Raw genomic sequence first — 24163 nt, 5'->3', positions numbered from 1 at the left:
AGCCGATTCAGCGCGGGCTGCCGGGCCCCGGGCAGCTGCGGTGGGAAGCCGAGGTGCGCGGGAGCCGTGGAGGGACCGTCCGCAGCCCGGAGGCGAGGACCCGGGCTGGGATTTCCTTACCCCGGTGAGTACCTGCTGCCCCGATCCTCCCTGACCCCCTTTCCCTGTCCCCACGCCCCCGAGGTGTCGGCCCCCGCCCGGACGGTCACTGCTCCGGGGACACTGGCCCCTGCGAGAGCAGCGGCACGGGGAGCTGCTGCTGTTGGTGCTAATGATTCAGCACCATTCGCGCCCTGAGAGATTTGGGCAGAATGGGGGAGGGTGTGGGGGGGCGAGGTCAGTTGCTGCTCTCTCCTCAGCTTCTGGGTTTCAGATGAACGACCCCAGCGGGCGAGGTCGGGTGGGGGGAGCTAGGAGGCTCCCTGCTGGCTTGTTCTGTGATTCTGTCCTTTTCCCACATCACGGTACAGACCTCCGTGAGGGTGCGGTGCAGTATTCAGTGTGTCTTTTTCGCACAGGCGAGTGAAGTCTAGGGCCCTTTTCTACACCTGTCATTTTCTCTACTTCTAACTCGGTTGGATGCCCAATTTGTGCCATCATTCGTGCAACTTGACATCGCGTTGCATCCCCCGCTAACGTGTGAGAAAGATGCTGTATCCAAGCTGTCTTGTATTCAGAGTGGGTTTGATTGGTCTTGACATAGTAGGAAAAGATTTAAGGGAGGTAGGAAATAATACTTTCAGAGCCTAGGCACTTTATGTATACACACATATATATATATATAAATAATTTCATTAAATCATGACAACAACTCAGAACCAAATGTACAAAGTGAAGAGCGGAGAAGTTAAATTACGTGCTCAAGGTCACAGCATAGGTATTTGGATATGAGATGCCCTGATCCCAAAGCCCATGAACGTTCCACTGTATTAAGGAGTTGTGTATCCAAGTGTGTCCAAGTTATATGTACAAGTATATGATTTATTACATATTAAACATAGTATTAGTTTTCATAGAAGTAATCTCAAACAACAGCAACAACCTGTAAACTTCCTGTGTATGGAATTATCATTCTTTTAGTATAAAAGTAGGAGCATTTTTTGAATTATATGAAAAAATATACTATTTTCTTAGAAAGCATATGCCAAAATGTAGTATCTGGACCACACTGCATAGGAGAGCTAGGTCATAACAGGAGCTGTTCAAAACATTTTTTGGCAGTGATAGATGGTGAATGCTTTGTGCTTTGGCATAGCAGGTGATAGCTCCATTTTACAGACGAAGGAACTGAAATACAGAGAAGGTTCAAGATTACACAGCTAGCTAGTGGTGGAATCTGGACAAGCATTGACTCTTACACAAAACATGTGTTGTAGCAAAGTGTAGCTCTGTATAGTGGGAAACTGTATTGATTTGTTTTTACCCTGCCCTTCAGGGTCAACAGTTATATTGACCTTGTATGCTCTTTCTATAAAAATAATGGATGCTAGGTTTTTCTTTGTTCCTTGCTTGGCCATTTGATTTGCTTTCATTTACGATTTATGTATTTTCTCTTAAGATATGCAACTCTTGTTGATGTTTCAGGAAGCAGGTTGCTATAGTACAAATGCTCATTATCTCCAAGTACTGGACTAGTATATGAGGGCAGATAGGATCATAGTCATCTTAGTCCATCATTTCTAAAGTATTTAACCATTTGCATTGGAGAATTCTTTTTTGAGTTGATGAGGATATTGATAGACTAAAGGGATAAAATGGAGGCACAAATTTACATTTGTTGTTCAGACAAGGCTGTTAAGAGAAGTAGGGTCTTGAGATGAGTCTTAAGTTTGATTTCTAGGAGGTCATTTCTTTTTGTTCTTTATATGGCTATAGACCATACCCTGACCTCAGTGAGGCCTCTTGTGGTCCAATCTGTTTAATCCCAAAGGAGACAGCAGAATTGGTATAAATGAATAAGCAAAAATACAATCCCACTGCTATTTAAAAAAAAAAGGAAAGTGCATGTTCTAGCGTTGGAGGGTCAGTAGGAGCATTTTAAAACAGATGCAATACACTTTATTTAGATAACATCACTGAGTATGAATATAATACCAACTTGGCTTTGGAACTGTATTCTCTCTCTCTCTTCCCTTTGTGTGTGTGTGTGTGTGTGTGTGTGTGTGTGTGTGTGTGTGTGTGTGTGTGTGTTTGTCAAATGACTGCTATCTGCAGACCATCTAAATTCTAAAAATCTAGCCGGGGAAACTAAAAGTCTAGCTGGGAAAATATTTACCTACATATGAGCAATTAACCAAATAGGTAGAATTGGCTTAATACCGGAAAAATGTAGTGCAGACTTAAGTGCCATATGAACACCTTAAGAAGAAGGAGAAATAGCAATGGCTAGGGCCATAAGAGGATCAGGAAAGTCTTCATGGATGGAAGTGTATTAAATCACTCTCTGAGAGATGGGAAGGCTTTTAGTAGGAAAGAGAAAGCCAGAGGAAGAAGTTCAGCAGAGAAGTGGTCATGTACTGTTTGGATGCATGGTGACAAATTATGAAGAACCTTGGTATCAGGCAGTGAAATCTGCTCCTTATTGGGTAATCATAGGGAACTAGTGTAGGTCACTGAGCAAGCCAAGTTTCTCTTTGGCTTGTCTTGCTCCATATTCCTTGTTCCAAGTGCCGTTTGAGAAAATGTTATATTTCCTGGGTATTGATATTAAAGTACTAACCCAGAAAGTTTTCTATGCAAGTAAGATTTTTCCTCTTCCAAGGAGGTTTGCCTTTTTAAAAGCTTTCCCCCTTTCATTATAGTATTACAAACAATTTGGAAACTAAGAATATATTTAAAAAATCACCGTAATCTTACTAACTAAAGACAACCACTATTAACATACTGATGTGTTTCCTTCCACTCTTTTTTCCGCACATAGTTTTAATCATGCTGTGTATATTACTTTTTATACATTTTTACTTTAAATTTTATAACAGTAATTTTCACTTAATTACAATTTGACAGTGAACATTTAAAATGCCTACATAATTTTCCATGAGGTAGATGTGCCATAAATTCCTAATCACTCCTCATTGTCACTATTTTTTAAAAAAAATTTATTGCAGTATAATTGATTTACAATGTTGTGTTAGTTTCAGGTATACAGCAAAGTGAATCTGTTATACAAATACATAGTCACTGTATAATAAACAACACTGTGATGAACATCTTTGTTCATAAGCTCTTTTCTAAATTTTAGAAATTGGTTCCTTAGGATAGAGTCTCAGAAATAAAAGTTCTGGGTTAAAAGGTATGAGTTCTTGTTTGACTTTTTTTTTTTAAAAATTGAGCTATAATTGGTATATAACATTTTATTAGTTTTGGGTATATAACGTAATGATTTAATACTTGTATATATTGCAAAATGATCACCACAGTAAGTCTAGTTAACATCCATTACTACACATAGTTATAGATTTTTTTTGTGATGCTTACTTTGACTAAATTTTATGCAAGTTTTAAAACTCTACTGGATTCTGTATGTTTTCTTTGGAGCATTAGCATATTAAGTACAGGATATTTGCATGTTAATAATTAATAACACTCCTGTCTGTGACTCCTCAGATTATACTATTTCAGGCAAACTTGTCTTTTGATTAGAAAGATTAGTTAAATCATGGATACTGGGAGAAAGGCAGGCAGTTGGGGCCACTGAAGAGAGAAGATGTAAATAATGGAGGACAGGTTTGGTGAGAGTGAGCAAGAGTTTGTAGCCAGAGAAGGGGCTTGTGTGATAGACTGCTTTCTGGTCCTGGTGTTGTATTTGTGGACGTCAACTCTCTCCTTTACTGTGCCCTTCCCTCAGGAATCCACCCCTATCCTCCACACAATATCTGTCTCTTTCAAACTTCTTCCACCCTTCTGTATCAGGTTCCCATGCCTCAGCTGCAGTACCCCGGCAGTGCAAGGCTTATGAACTCACTCTCGCGTTCTAATTTGGAGAATCCACATAGGTAAGCGCAGGAATTCCAGACCTCTTTCAGTTCTCAGCAGAAACCCAGGTTACAAGGTGCAAGAGTGTCTGGTGGACATTGCAGACTCTCCCCCTCTCCCCCGTGCACATTGCCAGAGATGGCCTTTGAGAACAGCAGCCGCTGGGGAGTCGCCTAAGGTTTCCAACATCCCCTGCCGGCATTCGGGTGTCCCCTCCTCTCGTTCCCAGTATTTCTCGACCAGAGGAAATTCCCCTCATTGAGGAGAGACAGTGTGCTTCAGTGTCCCACCAGTTGTAGGGTTACATGACGCTACCTCCTTGGACAGGTACATTGGCCAGGCCTCTGCCTTGCTTCCCCAGGCTCTCACCTGGGTTTCCTCTGGATCCCACCTCCATTCTCCTTGGAATTTGAGGCCAGGGAGCCACTGAGGCAGGGAGGCCATGAAGTGTCTCTGAGAACCAGTGGAAGGGGAGTTAGGGATACAAAAGTGCCTCGAGGGCACAAGTAGTTAGCAGAGAGGCAGGCACTTAGAATATATCATCAGTTTGGGAAGATGTGAAAGGAAACAATGAAAACTGAAGCATCACTTTACAAACCAAAAATAGGCCCCGTCTTTTTAGGACCTGACAGATGATTTCTGGTGGAAATTGGGCACTGAGGTAGGCTGAGTAATATTCTGGGCAGAATTTATCATGTGCTTAGTTGGGACCTACTATTTAAAACAGTTTGCTTAAGCTATTAGAAGGTGGTAAGTCTATTTCCATTCCTCCCAGGAATTATTTGTCAAAGTTCAACTGGGCTTAGTCAACAGTTTTCCCTAGGGTTAAGTTAAAGCTAAAAACTTAAATTATTTATTATTATTATTTATTCTCCACTACCCTTATTTCGTTAGTTCCCATTTGACATTTACCTGACACGTTCCCACCCATGGTATACACGATAGTTGACAAAGCCAAGGTGTTGGGATTGTTTAGGCTCTGGGAGTTGAGTGATAAATCCAATGTTCTATTTTTTCTTTCACTTCTTACTTGTAAGCAACTAGTTGGCCTGTGTTTCTTTGACTTCTTTGAAGGTTTAGAGTTAGGTGGTCAAGTGGTCACTGCGTCTCCCCTGGGGCTGATTACTCCTTTCTTTTGAAATTGATGATATTTTTGGTCCAATGGGCATGCTGAACTGTCCACATTGTTTGGTTTTTCTAAATTGTGTTATGGCACCTGAGCTTCCAAACTTCTGTGTTATTTTTGTTCTGCGTAGCTATGTGAAATGGAACATTATGTTTGATAAAAGATTATTTTGAACATTTCTATCTCTTTTACCCACTACTTTGCAAAGTCTGAACTGGTGACACATCTAATTCAGCAAGGTGGCAGTAGCTTGTTTTCATAAAAATTCTCCTCCCTCCTCTGTGAGCTTATTTGCAATGAAGTTGACTTTTTAAAGTAAAGTGAACATTTGTAGATTTGGAAGATGGATCAGCAGTAATCCAGGCAGCAGCTTCAAGATTATTTCTATGCTCTTTGCTGGATTAGAATTTTAGGGCTGTTTAGGTATACTTCTCATTTAAGGTAGTACTTTCTTTTGTAAGAGAAGAGAGCCCACTTAAAATTTGTGTAAAATCTAATTGATGTGATTCTAGTACTGTGTTTGACTGGCTTTGTTATATGAATGGTTGTATGTGTGGTGTATTGGTAGGAAAAGTTAGGAACTGTGGATTTAATTTGCATCATTGCATTTGATGGGAAGATTTTCATGTGTAATTTTGTCATTGCTATTATTTAAAATATATTTTTCCAGGTATTTAATAAATAAAATCTGTAATCATGTGTGACATTCATAGTGATTGCTGAAAAATCAGGACAGTAATTTTAGCACACGTCTCAGTTTATATTTAGAATCGGTCTGTCTGCAGTTACCCAAACAAATATGTGCTAGCTACTCTATGGAGAGGAAAGATAGAAATTGAACACTTTCTACAATCAGTTTAGTTCACATGAAACCAGATGGAGACATTTTCATTTAGCTGTAGGTTTGATCACATCCAAGATGATAATGTTGTATTTAATTACTTACATCTCTCAATCTAGAATCCTAAAGATTGACAGATATTACTTCCTCCGTTTTAATGATGTGAAAAATCGAGCTAAGCAGAGGGAAAAAAAAAAAAAAAAAACAGGCAAAATGCATGCCGAATCATCATAGGATTAGAAATTGGTCTACAGCTGCCCATTTTATACTAATTTTGACAATAGGTGCTACTATTTACTGTTATATGTAAACAAGGGGATGACCTTCATTCATTTATTAGATAGTTTTAATGGTTTTACTACTTTTACAGTATTTGAGAAAAAAAAAAAAACTCGTCAAATCCATTGAATACTTTTTCCTAATCTCTGATGTCTACTTTAGTCCATGTCAGTTTCTCTCTTAGTCAACACACACATACTTCAATCCATTATTTTTGGAAAATTTAAACAAGTTATTTCTGGAATTTGCTGCAAAAATTAAAGGAAAACATACATTTTAATATTCAGGAAAGTTTTAAAGGGAGGGATCAGTGCTTCTTAAAATCAAGTGGACTATACATATGTGGAAAACTTTTTCACTTGTCAGAAATCAGTGCCAAATGGGCATTTCTGGCAGAAAGAAAAGTTTGCTGCTACATATGTTAGGAGGTTGTCATTTTGGAATAGGAGGCATTTTCTCTTTTAAAAATGTATCTTGGGGCTTTCCTGGTGGCGCAGTGGTTGAGAGTCCGCCTGCCGATACAGGGGACACGGGTTCGTGCCCCGGTCCGGGAAGATCCCACATACCGCGGAGCGGCTGGGCCCGTGAGCCGTGGCTGCTGAGCCTGCGCGTCGGGAGCCTGTGCTCCGCAACGGGAGAGACCACAACAGTGAGAGGCCTGCGTACTGCAAAAAACAAAAACAAAAACAAACAAACAAATGTATCTTGGGTATGTGTTGAGAGCTATTTTCATCCTTGACTAAGGAATTAAAAGTTAAATATATTTTTCATTAGTTATAATATGGCCTATTTACTTCCTTAATGTGCTTGAAAGCATATCTGTGAATTTTGTTTTTGAATTCATAAGGAACCAGAATAATAAATATAGGATGAAGTGAAGGTCCTAAAGAATAGCTTCTACTGAGAACAAAATTAAACAAATACACTCATCAATACCTATGAATATAGATATTTAGATCTCCAAGTAAAATTACCTAATAGTAATCCAAGAGTTTTTCTCCCCTTGGTATAACTATACATATTATGGTAATATGCAAGTGATATTCATGTTTTCTGGAAGAAAAGAGTCCAGAGTAGTGTAAAAATACTGTGATTTATGTAATTATTTGGGTGATTTCTGATATTTTGTAGGCATTCCACAAATGCAACAATTTTTTCTTTCAGTTAACGTTTTGTATTTTTTATCGTGGTAAAAACACATAACATAAAATTTACCATGTTAACCATTTTTAAGTGTATGGTTAAAGTGTATGGTTTAAGTGTATGGTTCAGTAGTGTTAAATATATTTACATTGTTGTGAAATAGATCCCTAGATCTTTCTCATCTTGCAAATCTGAAATTTTATACCCATTAAATAACAACTCCCCTTTCCCCTTCCCCCAGGTCTCTGGTAACCACCATTCTACTTTCTGTTTCTATGAGTTTTAGTAGTTTAGATACCTTAATATAAACGGAATCATACAGTATTTGTCTTTTTGTGACTGGTTTATTTCACTTAATAAAATGCCCTAAGGTTTTATCCATGTTGTAGCATATGACAGGATTTCCTTCCTTTTTAAAGCCAAGTAATATTCCATTGTATATACACCACATTTTGTTTATCCATTCATCTGTTGATGTATATTTGGGTTGCTTCCACATCTTTGCTATTGAGAATAGTGCCGTTATGAACATAGGTGTGCAAATATCTCTCCAATACCCTGCTTTCAGTTCTTTTTGATATATAGCTAGAAATGGGATTGTTGTTATATCATCTTTGGAGAAATGTCTATGCACGTCCTTTCCCCATTTTTACTCTAAACCAGTCAAACAACTGTTTTTTTGTTTCTGTTTTTTTTTTGCGGTACGCGGGCCTCTCACTGTTGTGGCCTCTCCCATTGCGGAGCCCAGGCTCCTGACGTGCAGGCTCAGCGGCCACGGCTCACGGGCCCAAACACTCCGCGGCATGTGGGATCTTCCCGGACCGGGGCACGAGCCCGCGTCCCCTGCATCGGCAGGCGGACTCTCAACCACTGCACCACCAAAGAAGCCCCTTTCCCCATTTTTATATCTGGTTATTTGATTTTTTGTTGTTGAGTTGTTGGAATTCTTTATATCAGATAAATGATTCTCTCCCACTCCATAGGTTGCCTTTTCACTCTATTGATTGTGTTCTTTGATGTACACAAAAATTTTGTTTAATGTAGTCCCATTTGTGTAGTTTTGCTTTTATTGCCTGTGTAGCAATGATTATTTTTAGCAGTTTAAAAATGTATTGATAGAATTGTTTCAAGTTGCTGTTTATTATTTTCCTCTTTATTCTTTGAAGTCCATGAGATTTTTTGAGACTTTGCAATTACGATGCCTGGTGTAATTATTTAACAAATTAAACTTAATTTTGATTAACTTTTTCTTTTTGGAAGATCCATTTTTTAATCTGTTTAATGTAGAATTTTGTTGCTATAACTTAACTAATATGTTAATAGGAATTATGTTAATCCTGTACATTAATTTAGGGAGAGTTAACATTTTTTAAAAATTAATTAATTAATTTTTGGCTGCATTGGGTCTTTGTTGCTGTGCGTTGGCTTTCTCTAGTTGCGGCAAGCAGGGGCTACTCTTTGTTGCAGTGCTAGGGCTTCTCATTGCAGTGGCTTCTCTTGTTGTGGAGCATGGGCTCTAGGCACGCCGGCTTCAGTAGTTGTGGCACGTGGGTATGGTAGTTGTGGCCCGTGGGCTTAGTTGCTCCATGGTTTGTGGGGTCTTCCCAGACCAGGGCTTGAACCCATGTCCCCTGCATTGGCAGGCAGATTCTTAACCACTGCACCACCAGGGAAGTCCAGAATTAACATCTTTACTACATTGATTCTTCCAATCTGTGAACATGATATGTGTCTCCAGGTATTTACATCTCCCTTGATTTCTTTTATCAAAATATCATAATTTTAATTACACATATCTTGCACATGTTTTGCTAGATTTATACTTAAGTATTTCATATTCTTTGGGGCAACTGTAAATGATACTGCATTAAAAAATTTTTGTTTCCATTTCTTTGCTGTCAATATATAGAAATGCAGTTGGTTTTTGTGTTGGTCCTGTATCCTGAAACCTCATTGAACTCACATTTTGGATCTAGGACTGTAGATCCTTTGATTTTTTTTTAATGTAGACAATCATGTCATTTGCAAACTGAAACAATTTCTTTTCAATCTGTATGCCTTTAATTTATTTTTCTTGCCTTGTTGCAATGGCTAGAACTTCTAGTATTGTGCTAAATAATTTGAATGGTGAGGGTGGACGTCCTTGTCTTCTTCCCAATATTAGAGAAAAATTATTCTTTTACAATTAAGTATGATGTTAGCTGTATGTTTTTTTGTAGATGTTCTTTATTAGGTTGAGGTGGTTCCCCCCTCTGTTCCTAGTGTACTGTGACTTTTTATCCTGAATGGATATCAAATTACATCAAATGCTTTTTCTGCAACAATTGTTATGGACATATGATTTTTCCCTTAGCCTATTGATATGGTGGATTGTATTGATTAATTTTTTTAATATTGAATCAGCCTTGCATACATGGAATAAATCCCATTTGGTCATGTATACATGACACACATACATACACACATACAAACACACATACATATACATGCTTATTGTAGTATTCAATTTGCCAACATTGTTAAATATTTTTTGCTATTAATTTCAGGAGAGATATTGGTTGTAGTTTCCTTTTTGTTGTGCTTCCTTTATTTGGTTTTGGTTGTTAGAATATTACTGGCCTCATGTGGTACTAAGAAACTACCGCTTGTTGAGTTTGGGTGTTGTATCAAATTCAAATATCTATAATAACCTGAGAAGGGTATTAAAATACTCCTTTTTCCAACTACATATCTCTGTGAGGCCAATTTTTTCCATATATTTCAACCAGAAGAACTTATCAAAATGAATGCAGAAAGAGGTATGAGAATCTATTTTCTTGAAGAAAGATATTAGAGGAATTTGAAAGAGTACAAAACTATGTTACTCATTCCTTTTTAAAAAAACTATAGTTATTTTTTAATACAGTATGTTTTTGTTAACATGTAATGGTTTTATTATTGTTATTTTAAAATGAATGAATAAGTATTTTAAGCATTTATCAGTTTTACCTTCTAATAAGGTGAATATTGATAGATATGACCCACAAAAACAGAGCTCAACAAAACTGAAAGAGCATAAAGAGTTCCAGCACCAAAAGTTTGAGAAGCACTACTAAGATGACCAAGGCAAGGAGAAAAGTGAAGCCAGAGTCATGGGCATATGCATCTCACACTTGGCATTGGTTTAAACAAGTTGTTACACGTGCACATTTTCCTCTTTCTCTGCTAGTATTTTTATTTCACAAAAAGATGCTTTTTCCTCCACATCAATTCATTGGTATGTATGCTAATCTCTTAGGAAAAAATACGATAAATAGACCAATAGAAGTCCATAATGTAATCTTTACAAAATGAAATCCCTCAAAATTATCTCCACCCTAACTTTAACAAATGTCTTATATAGACATATAACTATATTTTAAGTTACAAATTATAAAAGAAATATTAATTCAGTTATAACTTATGCAAGGATGAAGTAATTTAGAATGTTTTACCAAGAATTGACTAAAAGATAGTACAAGAAATATTTACATTACTGTCTTTTGATTTTGATTATTGTAAATGGCTTTTCTTTTGTATTTTTCCCTAGTACTTCATTGAAGTATAATTTGTATATAGTAAAATGTACACCTTGTAGATTTTTTATAAGATTTTGGTAATACCATTTGAAGATACCTAGTTTATAATAGAATGAACATGCAAGATGAGATGATAAAAAAATCTTAGGGGGCTTTCCTGGTGGCGCAGTGGTTGAGAGTCCGCCTGCCGATGTGGGTGACACGGGTGCGTGCCACGGTCCGGGAGAATCCCACATGCCATGGAGCGGCTGGGCCCGTGAGCCATGGCCGCTGAGCCTGCGAGTCCGGAGCCTGTGCTCTTCAGCGGGAGGGGTCACAACAGTGAGAGGCCCGAGTACCGCAAAAAAAAAAATAAATAAATTTAAAAAATCTTAGAATATCAGTGAGGGAAAAAATAACATGAAATGAGCTAGGGGAGACATTAGCTCACAAAATCCATGTTACGAAATCCTGCATGTTTTTTAGAGCTGGACACGCTTTTTTTTTAAACATCTTTATTGGAGTATAATTGCTTTACAGTGTTGTGTTAGTTTCTGCTGTATAACAACGTGAATCAACTATATGCATACATATATCACCATATCCCCTCCCTCCCACCCTCCTTATCCCACCCCTCTAGGTGGTCGCAAAGCACTGAGAGCTGGGCACACATTTAATTCAAGTTTTCTAACTTCCAGGCAAAAAGGGACATACATAGAAAGTTTAATGATTAATTGAAAAGCTAATCAAAGAGAAAAACAAACCAATTGCCTAAGAGGAACAAAGTTGTTGCTATGTAGAATCCAAAGTGAAATTTATGCTACAGTTTCTTTTAAAGTGAATTCAGTATAGTGTAATGCAAAATGTCTTCAACATCCTTACAGTGGAATTCAGTAGGATATTTTGGGCTATTTTTTATAATGTCCTTCAATGGGCCCATGATGTGGATCTGTGTTTTGGGGGGAAGTAACCTCCAAAGATCTGATTATTTTCTTCTCTAACATGAGGATAATATCTACCTTGAGAGCATTGTGATATAGGTGAAGATTGTAGTCTGTGCTCAATAAATGATAACTATTCTGTTATAGGGTGGCTGTGACCAACAGTGTAGTGTGGTCCAGGTATGTAGCTCTCTGATGATCTGGCTTAATCTAGGAATGGATGTTACAGTATCTCAAAGAAAATTCTGCATATCTTTTAGGAATTCCTTCATACATATTATTATTCTTAGCTGAGATGTTAAGGAGCAATCTGTTTGAGGTTTTGCTCCCTAAGAATTACCTGCTATTATTTCTTTTCAGTCAAGTAAAGAATTCCGTGATTTGAGAGTCAGCTGGACCGAGTAATAGGAGGACTTTACCAAATGTATGTAGCTAAATAGAAGGCCACAGCTCCTCTGCAGCAAATGGGCTAAAGTAATGATCTTAGACAGGTTTAAATCTCCTCCAAAATCAATTTTGCATTTGTTCCAACACACAGAAGAGTAGGTGTTGGAAGTCCTAAATTTATGACATGGAGTGTGGCTCCAAATGCCCATTTCAGCTAGAATAGTTTTAGGTAGAGATAAAATAGTTGGAATTACCACTTCCGCCTCTCTTGCAGAGAAGTGTAATTTTTTTCTTCAGACCAAAATATTTTTTCTGGAGTGTTTTTTAAACCATCAGTTAAGTTTCTATCGAGAGAAAGTGAAAACAAAATTGTTGGGGTTTGGAAAATTCTCACCTAGCAAAAGTTGAATTAAGCCTCAGACTTTTTCGAATAGAGGAGTAAAATTAGTTTGTAGTAATTGCATGAGCATTTTAGGTTGGTTTGCTTCCTTAGCAGTAGTCTTTTAAAGTCAGCTATCAGATCAACGTAATGGGTATTTGATTTTTAAAAATCTTTTGAGCATTTGAGTCTAATTTTCTTTCATTAGTAATCCCTTGTGAATTTGCCTTAAGTAAGTCCTACAATCTGTACACATTTTCCACATCATTTAAAGCCTTCTGGGGCTGCCCACGGTGGACTAACTCAGATTCACTGTGATGTCTGCAGGCAGCTGAAGCTAGAGCACGGGCTCCTCCTCTCTGCTTCCCAGGGCCCACAAGAGAAAGGAGGGCCCATCCTTCTTGTCCAGACTAAATCAGTGGGAAGGTCATGATCTTAGGTTTGGAGTCAGTTAGGTACTTTTAACATGTGCTAAAGAATGAATTAGACTCAATTATATATCCTAGCCTCAATGATTGTTTTCAAATTCTAAGCAACTAATTTGATTATAACGTAGCCAAATTTCCATCATATTAGAAATTTTCATTTTCCTCACTGCCAGATTAGAGTTTTGGGGTTTAAATAAATGCTTATTTATTTGTAACATATAAAAATAACATAATCTATTATTAATTATAAATGATTATTAATATATAGTATTATAAGTTATAATAATATAATAAACTATAATTCTCATTCAGTTTTCCTTTTCCAAATACCAAAACACCTCTTGCTTTATTGGAAATTCTTCTGTATAATTTGATTTAATTTTGATTTAAACTGATCCTTAAAAAATGAGTCATACAATGTGTTACAAAAATCAGTTATAAAAATATAAAAATATTTAATTATTAGATTTATGCTACCTATTTATTAGTCTTGCTTTCATGGTTGAGATTTGCAGTTTCTCATAGGAAAACTAGATGAATGTTTATCCTCCCCTCCCCTCCCCTCCCCTCTCCTCTCCTTTCCTCTCCTCTCCTTTCCTTTCCTTTCTTTCTATGACTATAATTTATCTGTCTCATTTGAGTTTTGGATGTGGTTCTGGTTTAGGGTCCCTTAGTCCATCTCCTCTAATTAGTGGATTCTGGTCTGTGAGGAGCCAGATAAATGGACTGGGAAGCTGAGAAAGAAAAGCTTCTCTGGTGCATATAGTCCCCAGGGCACATTTGTAACTCAATCTCTATGACTGGTGTCTGCATCATTTTTATCCTAATGGTCTTCTTAAGCAGTTGTCTCAGATTGTATAATATAATAGATGAAGGGTTATTATTTTAACTCTAAACTGTTTAGGTATATATTTGGTAGGTGAGATAGTTGTTATATAAAGTCTAATGGACTAAAATGAGGAAAATAGGAAATTCATTTTTTTGTTATAGGTTACCTCCAGGTTATAAAGTACAAGCTAAATACTTAGCATAGTATAGGTGAAATAGTCATATAACTTGTTAATGAAATTACGTGAAACAGGAAAACGTTACTGTATTCTAAAAAACATACTTAAATTGTCCAACCTTGGGATCACAGTATAGCTCTGCAAATTATTACTTTTACCTCCCCACTGCCCTTTTCTGGCCCAAAGGAACTACATTTAAATTGAAATTCAAATGTAGCGAGCTCAGAGTTTTGTCTACTTCCAGTCCTTCTGTCTGCGCTCCAAAAGGAAATACTTGGCTTATGACCATTACTTTACCCTCTTTGGACATCATCAGAACTGTGGGTGCTGCAGCCTGCTTCTTCCTGAGATGAATCAGCGATGCTGTCTGCCAGTCTGCTCCAGCCATGGCTAGCTGTTCATTCTAATAGTTGGGCCCATAATGTTCCGTGAAGCTGCATAAAGTAGAAGGTAATAAAGCCATTTGATTTGGGCCAAAAATTTGAAACCAAAGAATGGTATGTGTTTTTCTTCTTCACATTTTAAGATTGCAAAAGTTTGTAACTAGAAAATTTGAAGGTTAACTTTGCAGAAAGACTGGCAGAATTTTTCACATGGATTCCTAAAATAGATTTTTAAGGAGTATGCTTTCTGGCATTCTTCCAATTTTAATTCTCATTTATATCCTATTATAATTTTAAATTACTTTCTTCTAATGCTAAATAAATTTGAGTTCTGTTTTATTTAAATTTCTGTAGTTTCTATTAACTGCTTACTAGATATGGTGAATGATATCTGTTAAATGTCTTAATTATTCAGATCACTGTGATAATATTGGACTTTTGACTGGTCAGGGATATAAGATATTAAAACCTCATATTTGTATATATATTTATATATATAAAATGTATATTTTTAAAATACTTTCTTTGAATAATCAAATAGTGCCAGTATTTCAATGAAGTTAAGAAATGTGAAAGACATGATAAAATACCTTTATTTAGATGAACATAGATGATAAAAAGAGTTTGGTGGAGTTAAGAATTTAAGATTAAGAGAGAATAAATCATTATTTGTTTTGTTTTGATTTGCCTTTTAGTAAAAATGTTTTTTTTTTTCCCCATTACCATTTGTAAAATGGAAACAAAACATAACCTATTTAGTGTATTTTGTTTGGTAAGTGTTCAGTAAATCTGTTTAATTAAAACCAAGTATGAAAACAAATTGGAAGTCTATTTAGTATTAAAATAGATAAGAGAGTAGGCTGGTATAAACAATGTAGGCTAATGCAATAGAGATACCTTCAAAGTTTGGCTTCTTGCTTCTTTGATGTAATCCTTGGCAGAGAAAGGGTATCATGTAGACTAGGTGTCGATAAGCCAGATATTAAAGTAACTATATTTGTGATTATTTAGAAAGATGGAAGATGTGATTCATTCTTAACTTTTATTTTGTATCACCAAAATTTCATGAGTAAAATAATGCAGAGTTGCTGTAACCTAATTTAAAAAAACACAAATAAACACATTAAGCTCTACTATGTATCAGGCTCTGTGTTTTGTTCATATTGCTCAGAATGAGAGATACTGCCTTTTCCAGTGAAGAACTTTAAATCAAATACTTTAAAAATATGATACAATGTGGTAGATTATGTAACAGTGTTCATGGGAAGGATAGACCATTCTGCCTTAGAGATAGAAGGAAAAGAAAGGGCATCTAAGCTGTGCTTGAATGTTGGGTGGTGAAGGAGAACATTCCAGGATTAGAGAAAAACACAGGTTAAGTGCATGCAAATTAGAAAATGAATACCATTTTCAGGATCGTCTTTTTATCTCATGCTTTTATCTCTAGCTAGAATATTTTTCAAACATATTTGGCTGCAACTCATGGTAAGAAGAAATAACAATTCATTTCTTGCCATAGTATACATACACCCAAACACACCCATGCGTTTCCCCCTGCCCCCCACCAGAAAGAAAAATGTCAAGACTCAGTACTTACTTTTCCTCCTACATGCAATGCAGTCTGTCTCTCTTATATTTTCATCTATTCTATTCTTTCATTTAAAAATGCTGATTGAATCTCACTAAATTGATTTCATGACCCTCTATAGGTCACGGTCTGTATTTAAAAAACAAATAAGCAAAAACCTGTACTAGAGTTCAGAATTCATAGGGAGGACCCTTTCATACCCAATATGCAGGTTTACAAAGGAACTATTTGGCTTTTTCTCATCAGGGTTTCAAGATTGTGAGAAACAGACCGATGGCTTTAGCATATTTGCAGTTCAGAAGGCAACATGGTATAGTTCAAAGGTTTTGAGAGTTGAGGAGACCTGTCCAAGTCTTTGACAAGTTAGTGAATATGTCTGAATCTCAGTTTTCCCATCTGTAAAATGGAACTAATAAAACAATCTATGAGGATCAAATGAAACAACACATCTATTTAAATAGTGGTTCTCAAACTTTTCTGTATGTCTAAATCATATGGAAAGCTTTAACAATTTTCAATGCCCAGCCTGTATCTCAGACCAATTAAATTGGAATGTTTGGGCCTGGGACCCAGGCATCAGTATTTTTTTTTTCTTTTTTGAAACTTTATATTTTTTGAATAGCAACTCTTCATATTCCCCTCCCTTCAACTCCTGGCAACTGCCATTCTTCTTTCTGTTTCTCCTTGTTTGACTATTATAGACACCTCATAAAAATGTTATTATGCAATATCTGTCATTCTGTGACTGGTTTATTCCACTTAACATAATATCCTCAAGGTTCACCCATATTGTCATATATGGCAGGATTTCTTTCTTTTTTAAAGCATAATAATATTCCATTGTGTGCATACACCACATTTTATTTATCCATTCATCTACTGATGGACATTTAGGTTGTTTCCATGTCTTGGAATGAACCTGGGAGTGCAGATGTCTCTTCATAATCATGATTTCAATTATTTTGGATAAATACTCAGAAATGGGATTGCTGGATCATATGGTAGTTCTATTTTTAATTTTTTGAGGAAGCTTCATACTGTTTTTCACAGTGCCTGCACCATTTTACATTCCCACCAACAATGTGAGAGGGTTCCAGTTTCACCTCATCCTCACCAACACTTGTTATCTTTTTTTTTTTTGAATAATAGCCAGTCTAATTGTGTGAGGTGATATCTCATTGTGGTTTTGATTTGCATTTCTCTGATAATTAGTGATATTGAGAATCTTTTCATATATCTGTTGACCATTTGCAGGTCTTCTATGGAGAAATGTCTATTCAACTCCTTTGCCCATTTTTTAATTGGTTTATTGTTTTGCTATTGAGTTGAAGGAGTTTCTCATATATTATGACTATTAACCCCTTATCAGATATATGGTTTGCAAATATTTTCTCCCCTTCTGTAGGTTGTCCTTTCACTCTTTTGGCAGTTTCATTTGCTGTGCAGAAGCTTTTTAGTTTGATGTAGTCCCACTTGTCTACCTTTGCTTTTGTTGCGTGTACTTTTGGTGTCATATCCAAGAAATCATTGCCAAGACCACTATCATGAAGCATTTCCCTTGTTTTCTTCTAGGAGTCTACAGTTTCAGGTCTTACACTTAAGTGTTTAATCCATTTTGATTTTTTGCATATAGTGTTAAGATAGGGTCCAATTTCATCCTGTTGCATGTGGATGTACAGTTTTCCCAACACCATTTGTTGAAGGGACTATCCTTTCCCTATTGTTTATGCTTGGAATCCTTGTCGAAGATAAGTTGACCATATTTACGTGGGTTTATTTCTGGACTCTCTTTTGTTCCACTTCTATGTCTATGTGTCTAGCCTTATGCCAGTATCATGCTATTATAATTACTATAAGTTTGTAATATATTTTGAAATTAGGAAGTGTGTTACCTTCAGCTTTGTTCTTTCTCAAAATAGTTTTGGCTTTTTGATGTCCTTTGTAGTTCCATATGAATTTTAAGATTGTTTTCTCTATTTCTGTAAGAAATGTCATTGGGATTTTGGTAGGGATTGCATTGAATCTGTAAGTCATTTTGGGAAGTGTGGCTATTTTAACAGTATTGTCTTCTATTTCATGAACGTGGGGTGTCTTTCCATTTATTTGGCCCTTTTAGGATTTCTTTTGTCACTGTTCTGTAGTTTTTAGTGTCCTTAGTTAAGCTTATTCCTAAGTATTGTATAGGCATAAGTATTTTTTTAAACCTCCTCTGGTGCTGTATGTTGAAATGCCTGATTGTGAAGCCTATAGTGCAATGTGTGGAATATGGTAGGCATTTGATACATGTCTGGTTTCCTTGATTAACAACATCAACAATAATGTATAGCTAACCCTTTTGTGGTGCTTACTATGTTTTAGGCACTGTGCTAAATAAACACTTTTCATATCACGTAGAAAACACTATGTTTTGTTTTTGTTCTATCAAAGAATAGAATAGCATATAACTGAGAAAAAAAGGGAGAACACTGCTTACTAGAGAGGAAAATGGCTACTTTTATCATCAGGAGCTGAGTTACCCATGCAGTTATTTCAATGAATTATAGAATTGTCTTTCACTGAACAGCCTCAAGAATATAGATTGAATACCTTAAAAAATATTTTAGATTCAAGTTTAAACCTTACACAGTGACTTACAGGGCAGGTATAGCAGATCAGTTTGATTCAGATAAATATCTCAAACGTGAGTATTCTAATTTTAGTAGAAATGTATTGATATTATATAGTGGATTGTGTCTGGTGTATATTTTCTAGAAAGTACAAAAAAGTGAGTATTAACCTACAAATTCTTTTGCCACTTGACGTCAAAATCTGTTATGCTTAATATCATGATGACTGGAATATTTTTTGTGTGCTTATTAGCAACATCTATATTTTCCATTGTATTAAGTTGATATACTTAGTAGTCTTCTGGTATGCTTTTTCCTATTGTTGTTTGTTTTGATTTTGGTCTTAGGAAGCTTATTTATTTATTATAATTATTTTTCAGTATGATTTTTCTGTAATATAATTGCTTCAAAAAGAATATCTGAATGATTTATTTCAAATATATAATTTATTAGTTGCCTTTGCATTTAAATAACAATTTACTAGTTCTTGTCATAATCTTTAGTTTGCTTCTTAGTTTTCAATAACAGCTTCCATAATGGTGACTGAGAAAGCATTCCTTTTTCATGGATGTATGTGTTCCTTATACTTAATAATGTTCAAATAACAAAACAAACATTTTTTTGTGTCCAGGAAATGGATTTGTAAGTTGCTACATCAACTTTGTTTAGATAAAGTGCATTCTTGTCTTACCTTTTTCTTTGTGCATTTTCTTTCAACCTATTCAAGTATTAAAGCATTTGTAGGGTACATATGCTCTTAAATTTAAATGAGTTAATAGATGTAAAGTTCTTAGAATAGTATCTGGTACTTAGTAAGCATTTACTATATGTTAGTTATTGTTTATTGACAGTGACTTACAAAAATGTGTAATGCAAAATGTATCATGGTAGAGTCAGATATTTGCAAAAGAAGTTGAAGAACTTTATGCTTTGTGACTGAGAATAAAAGTTGGTATTTCTGCTTGTCAGTGCACCTGAAAATGAAATGCTTGATATACCAACAGGCATCATGTATTCAAAGCTGAAATTAGGTATTTAAAATTGAAGTGTCAGATTTCAGGAAGGAAAATTAGCTTTTTAAGGTTTTACAGATGATTTAGTTTAAAAAGCTTTGCTATTGAGGTTATCAAGAAAATTAACGAATTTTAAGCCTAAAGAAGGGCTTAATCCTTTACTTTGTTAGCCTTTGTAGGCACAAAATTAAATTAATTTGATAGCAGTAGAACAGTTTTGAGGTGAGGTATTAGTAGAGAAAGGAAGAACGTTTTCTGAATGTAGGATTTGAATTAAGCATTATTTGTTTCCAGAGCATTCCAATATGATAAAACCCAAGCTAGGAATAATCCACTTAGATTGGACTCTAGAATTTGTGAGAAGTATCTAAACCATTGAGTTGAGTCTTATAAAGATTGACATGTGTTGTCGGTATGATTATCTGCCATGTGCTCTCACTATGCTGTCCTCATTCTCAAATTATTACCTTTGACACTGTGGAACTATTAGAGTCTCTTGTGATTGTCAGTTGAAATCTAGAATGTGTCACACAGGACAGCCGTTGTCAGAGGCCGTGTGATTTACTTAGAATTAATGACTAAGCATATTTTGTAGAGGCAAATGACATCATACACTCCTATGTGACTGAAAAAAATGGCTTACTTTTGTTAGGAAGAAAAATTTAACTCTCAACCCATCCTTTCCACCCTCTTCCTTTGGCTTTCCTCCTTTACTCTTTTTTTTTCTATTTTTTAATTTTTGGCTGCGTTGGGTCTTCGTTGCTGCTCAGGCTTTCTCTAGTTGTGGCGAGCAGGGACTGCTCTTCGTTGCGGTGCGCGGGCTTCTCATTGTGGTGTCTTCTCTTGTTGCGGAGCACGGGCTCTAGGCGCGTGGGCTTCAGTAGTTGCAGCACGCGGGCTCAGTAGTTGTGGCTTGCAGGCTCTAGAGTGCAGGCTCAGTAGTTGTGGTGCACGGGCTTAGTTGCTCTGTGGCATGTGGGATCTTTCTGGACCAGGGCTCAAACCTGTGCCGCCTGCATTGACAGGCAGATAGATTCTTAACCACTGTGCCACCAGGGAAGCCCTCCCTTACTCTTATTTCTTCCTTCTTCCTTACTACTTCCTTTTCCTTATAAAAGTTAACTTCATCCTTTTGAAGAACTTTTCCATATAAATATGCTATGATATACATTTCCCCCCATTCTATATTCCCTTTGATTAAAGGTCTTAAGATGTGTTAAAATGATGCTAACGGAAACTAAGCCATGGCATTGTATGACATTAGCATACAACTGTGTTGTTTAAAGTGCTGTGCTATGTCTTCCCACTAACTATTAATTTCTGAAAAGAAGATCGTGCTCATAGAGAGTTTACTGTGGAGGTTAGTCACAGAAGGAGAGATTTGGTGAATCTGAATGTGGATACAGTATAGGGATGAATTTTGTGCCTGGCTGCAGAGAGGTAGCAGGATTCAGGTTTTTTTTTAAAAAAGCAACGAACTTGGTGTTGGACCTGGGCTCTAGCCTTAGGTGGTACCTAGCATGGCCTTAGGCAAGTCAACTAACTTCTTAACTCTCAGCTTATTCATTTGTCAAATGAAAAAGAAAAATCTTATTAAATTGGCCTTACAGTGTTGTGAAGGGCAAAGGGATTGATAGTGTGAATGCTGGAGTAAAGCTGTTCTTTGTGCATAAGTGGTAAGGTACCAGTCTTACCACTTACAGCAATGTAACTTCGTCTATTCATCTGTAAAATGGGAATGATAATAGTTCCAGACTCATAGCGTTTTTGTAAGTATTACATGAGATAATCTACATAAAGCATTTTACATAGTGCTTGGTACAAAGCAAATATTCATTCATTTATTCACTCATTATTGAGCACCTATCATGTCCCAGGTGCTTTTCTATGTGCTTGGAAAACACCTGTGAGCAGAACCAAACATAGTCGCATTTCTTTGCAAGTTTATAGGCCAGTGACAGAGATGGAATTGATTAAAAATAAATGTATAATTATTACTATAAGTGCTATGAAGGAAAAGTACCCAATGCTCTGAGAGTAATGTCAGGGAAGGTGGGCTCTAACTAGGCAAAGGCCAGGGACCGATGGAGGTGGATTTCAGTCAGAAAGAGTATCATGTATAAAGCCTATGTAGTGGGAACATGCAGTGGGTGGTTACCGCACAGAGAGTGAAAGGGAAGGTGGCTCAGAGGCTGGAAAGACAGGCAGACTAATTGGCAATTGCATCTGTTCAGGGTTCCATCAGCGAAGCAGAACCACTAAGAGTGATACGGAATAAAATATTTATTATAAAGATGAAAAGCGGTCTACAGTGGGCTTATAATTTTGCATCTGGTGCTGGGTCAGCAGGGCTGAAAATCGGAAAGAACTAATATGAACTAGAATCTACTAGAACAGATTGGAACCCATAAGAACAAACTGGAACCTATATCTGACTCTTGCCTTCTTTAGTCTTGACAATGTGGGTGACCTCCAGGAAGAGGTGCTGTTTTTTGCCATGGAGCTGCACGTGTGCCTGGTCCAGAAAGGCTTGATGTGCCAGGATTTGGAGAAGCTGAAGATCTGGCAGGATCTGGAGCAGCTGCAGGCTCAGATGCTGCTCTATACCAACAGGGGGAGCCAGCAGATCAGTGTCAACATGCACAACAGTGCATGGCGCCCCTGCACTGACCTTTGGAGCATAAAGTCTACTTCTTTACTTCTGCCTTCAAAATTACATGCAGATTTCTTCTTGTGGCTAACTCTAACCTGAAACTATGTAAGGAAGGGATATCTAGGAAATATTGTTAGCTTAGCTGAATTGACTAGTATCACAGGTCTTTTTTGGAAAGGTCTTTTTGGGCCATGAGTGGGCTTTTGGATTTTATCAGATGAGCACTGAAAAGCTGTCAAAGGGGTTTAAGCCAGCTAGGATGACGGGGGGTGAGGGGGTGCGGGGAAGGGAAGTGCGAGAATAACATGACAAGATTGTGATCAGATTTGTATTTTGGAATCTGCATTGTAGGAAATGGATTGGAGGGGACTAAGAATATAAATATGAGTCGTTCTATTAGGAAGCTAGTGTAGTGGTTCAAGTGAAAGAGTGATGGTGGCTAGGACTACATGTGGAGGTGAAGGGGACAGAAACAAGTAGATGGGTTCCAAAAATAATCGGGGGTAAACAAAGCAGGACTTGAGCATGGAATTGCTAGTGGGTAGGGAGAGGAAGATTCCAAGATTATGAGTTGGGTTTTGAGTTTGTGGTGACATTGAAAATATCCAGATGGAAATGTTCAGTAAGCAGTATGATATTAATATTAGTCATTGCTGTAGTAGTAGAAGCATCAGTAGTAGTTGTTAACATTATTATAGTTGACTTATTTTCTGGGGGCCTGAAACCATTTCTAATTTATATATGGACACTCAGTGCACTGCTCATTCCCTGGCATAGAATAGGACTAATTTTTTTATATCCCTCCCTCTCTCGACCACTATTTGTTGACAAAATCTCACATTTTCTACTCTTGTAGAGAGTTAACCTCTCTATGTCTATTAATTCTCCTTTTAGCTCTTAGAGTACCCTCATTCTGGGGTCAGTAAACTTTTCTGTATGAGGTCAGATGGTTTCTATTGCAACTATTCAGTCCTACTGTTTTAGGGCAAAAACAACCTTAGACAATAATATGCAAATGGGGGGGTCACTGTGTTACACTAAATATTTATTTATAAAATAGGCAGTAGGCTGGATTTGGCCTGTGAGCTGTAGTTAGATCCTTGAGCCTAGCCCATTAGGCATTTCATTTCTTTTTTATTTTTAATTATTTTTAACTCACTGGCTCAACATATTCAAGATTTTTCTCTCATATCCCTCTCTTACTACACACCTCCAAAAAGACCCAACTTTCCTTTAGACCTTCTTTCCCCTAAACTACATGCCATCTTTCTTTTCCCATTCCCTTTTGAAGGTCATCTCTTCCTTCTTGTATCTAGTAAACCCTCAGTAATCTGACTTTTCCTGTTGCTGTCCCCCAAACAGTCATAACCTCCACTTTTCTAAATAAGGTGACTACTTCTTGGTCGTTTTTCTTTTTGATTTTTCTTTCTGTAGTACTCATGTGGTTGATCATACCTTACCTTTTTGGAAACCCTGTTCTCCTTTTGACTTCTGTGACCCTGGAGTCTCCTTATTCTTCTCCTATCTCTGATGGTTCTGTATCACTACCTTTTTTAAAAATTGAGGTCTCACACACATGCACACACACACACACACACACAAATATATGTAACATATATAGAGTAAACGGCACACATATTAAGGATATGGCTTGATGGATTTTTAAGTATGTTTAAACTTGTGTAAGCATCACCCAGGTAGAGATATAGAACATTTCCAGCATCCCAGGTTTCCCTCATGACTAATCACAGTGAATGACCTTTGATTCTACCCAGAGGTGGCCTTTATTCTGAATTCTATCATTTTAGGTTTATGTTTTTTTAAAAAATTGAATCATAGTTGATTTACAATATTATATTAGTTTCAGTTGTACAACAT

The 24163-nt window shown here is 36.7% G+C and overlaps 1 protein-coding gene across 3 annotated transcripts in view; it reads left to right on the top strand.

Moving 5' to 3' along the window:
- The first annotated feature begins 1 nt into the window (after position 1).
- Positions 2–24163, top strand: part of TTLL7 (tubulin tyrosine ligase like 7) — a 150789-nt gene continuing 126627 nt past the window's right edge. For all 3 annotated transcript variants that reach the window (XM_024734648.1, XM_024734647.1, XM_024734646.1), the window contains exon 1: positions 2–124. The gene's annotated coding sequence lies outside the window, so the exon portion shown is untranslated. The remainder of the gene's footprint in view (positions 125–24163) is intronic.

Source organism: Neophocaena asiaeorientalis, unplaced genomic scaffold, assembly GCF_003031525.2.
Source record: "Neophocaena asiaeorientalis asiaeorientalis breed wild unplaced genomic scaffold, Neophocaena_asiaeorientalis_V1.1 scaffold15, whole genome shotgun sequence".
Taxonomy (NCBI): Eukaryota; Metazoa; Chordata; class Mammalia; order Artiodactyla; family Phocoenidae; genus Neophocaena; species Neophocaena asiaeorientalis.
The sequence above is the reverse complement of the archived record's forward strand: the minus strand, read 5'-3'. Positions and strand labels throughout refer to the sequence as shown.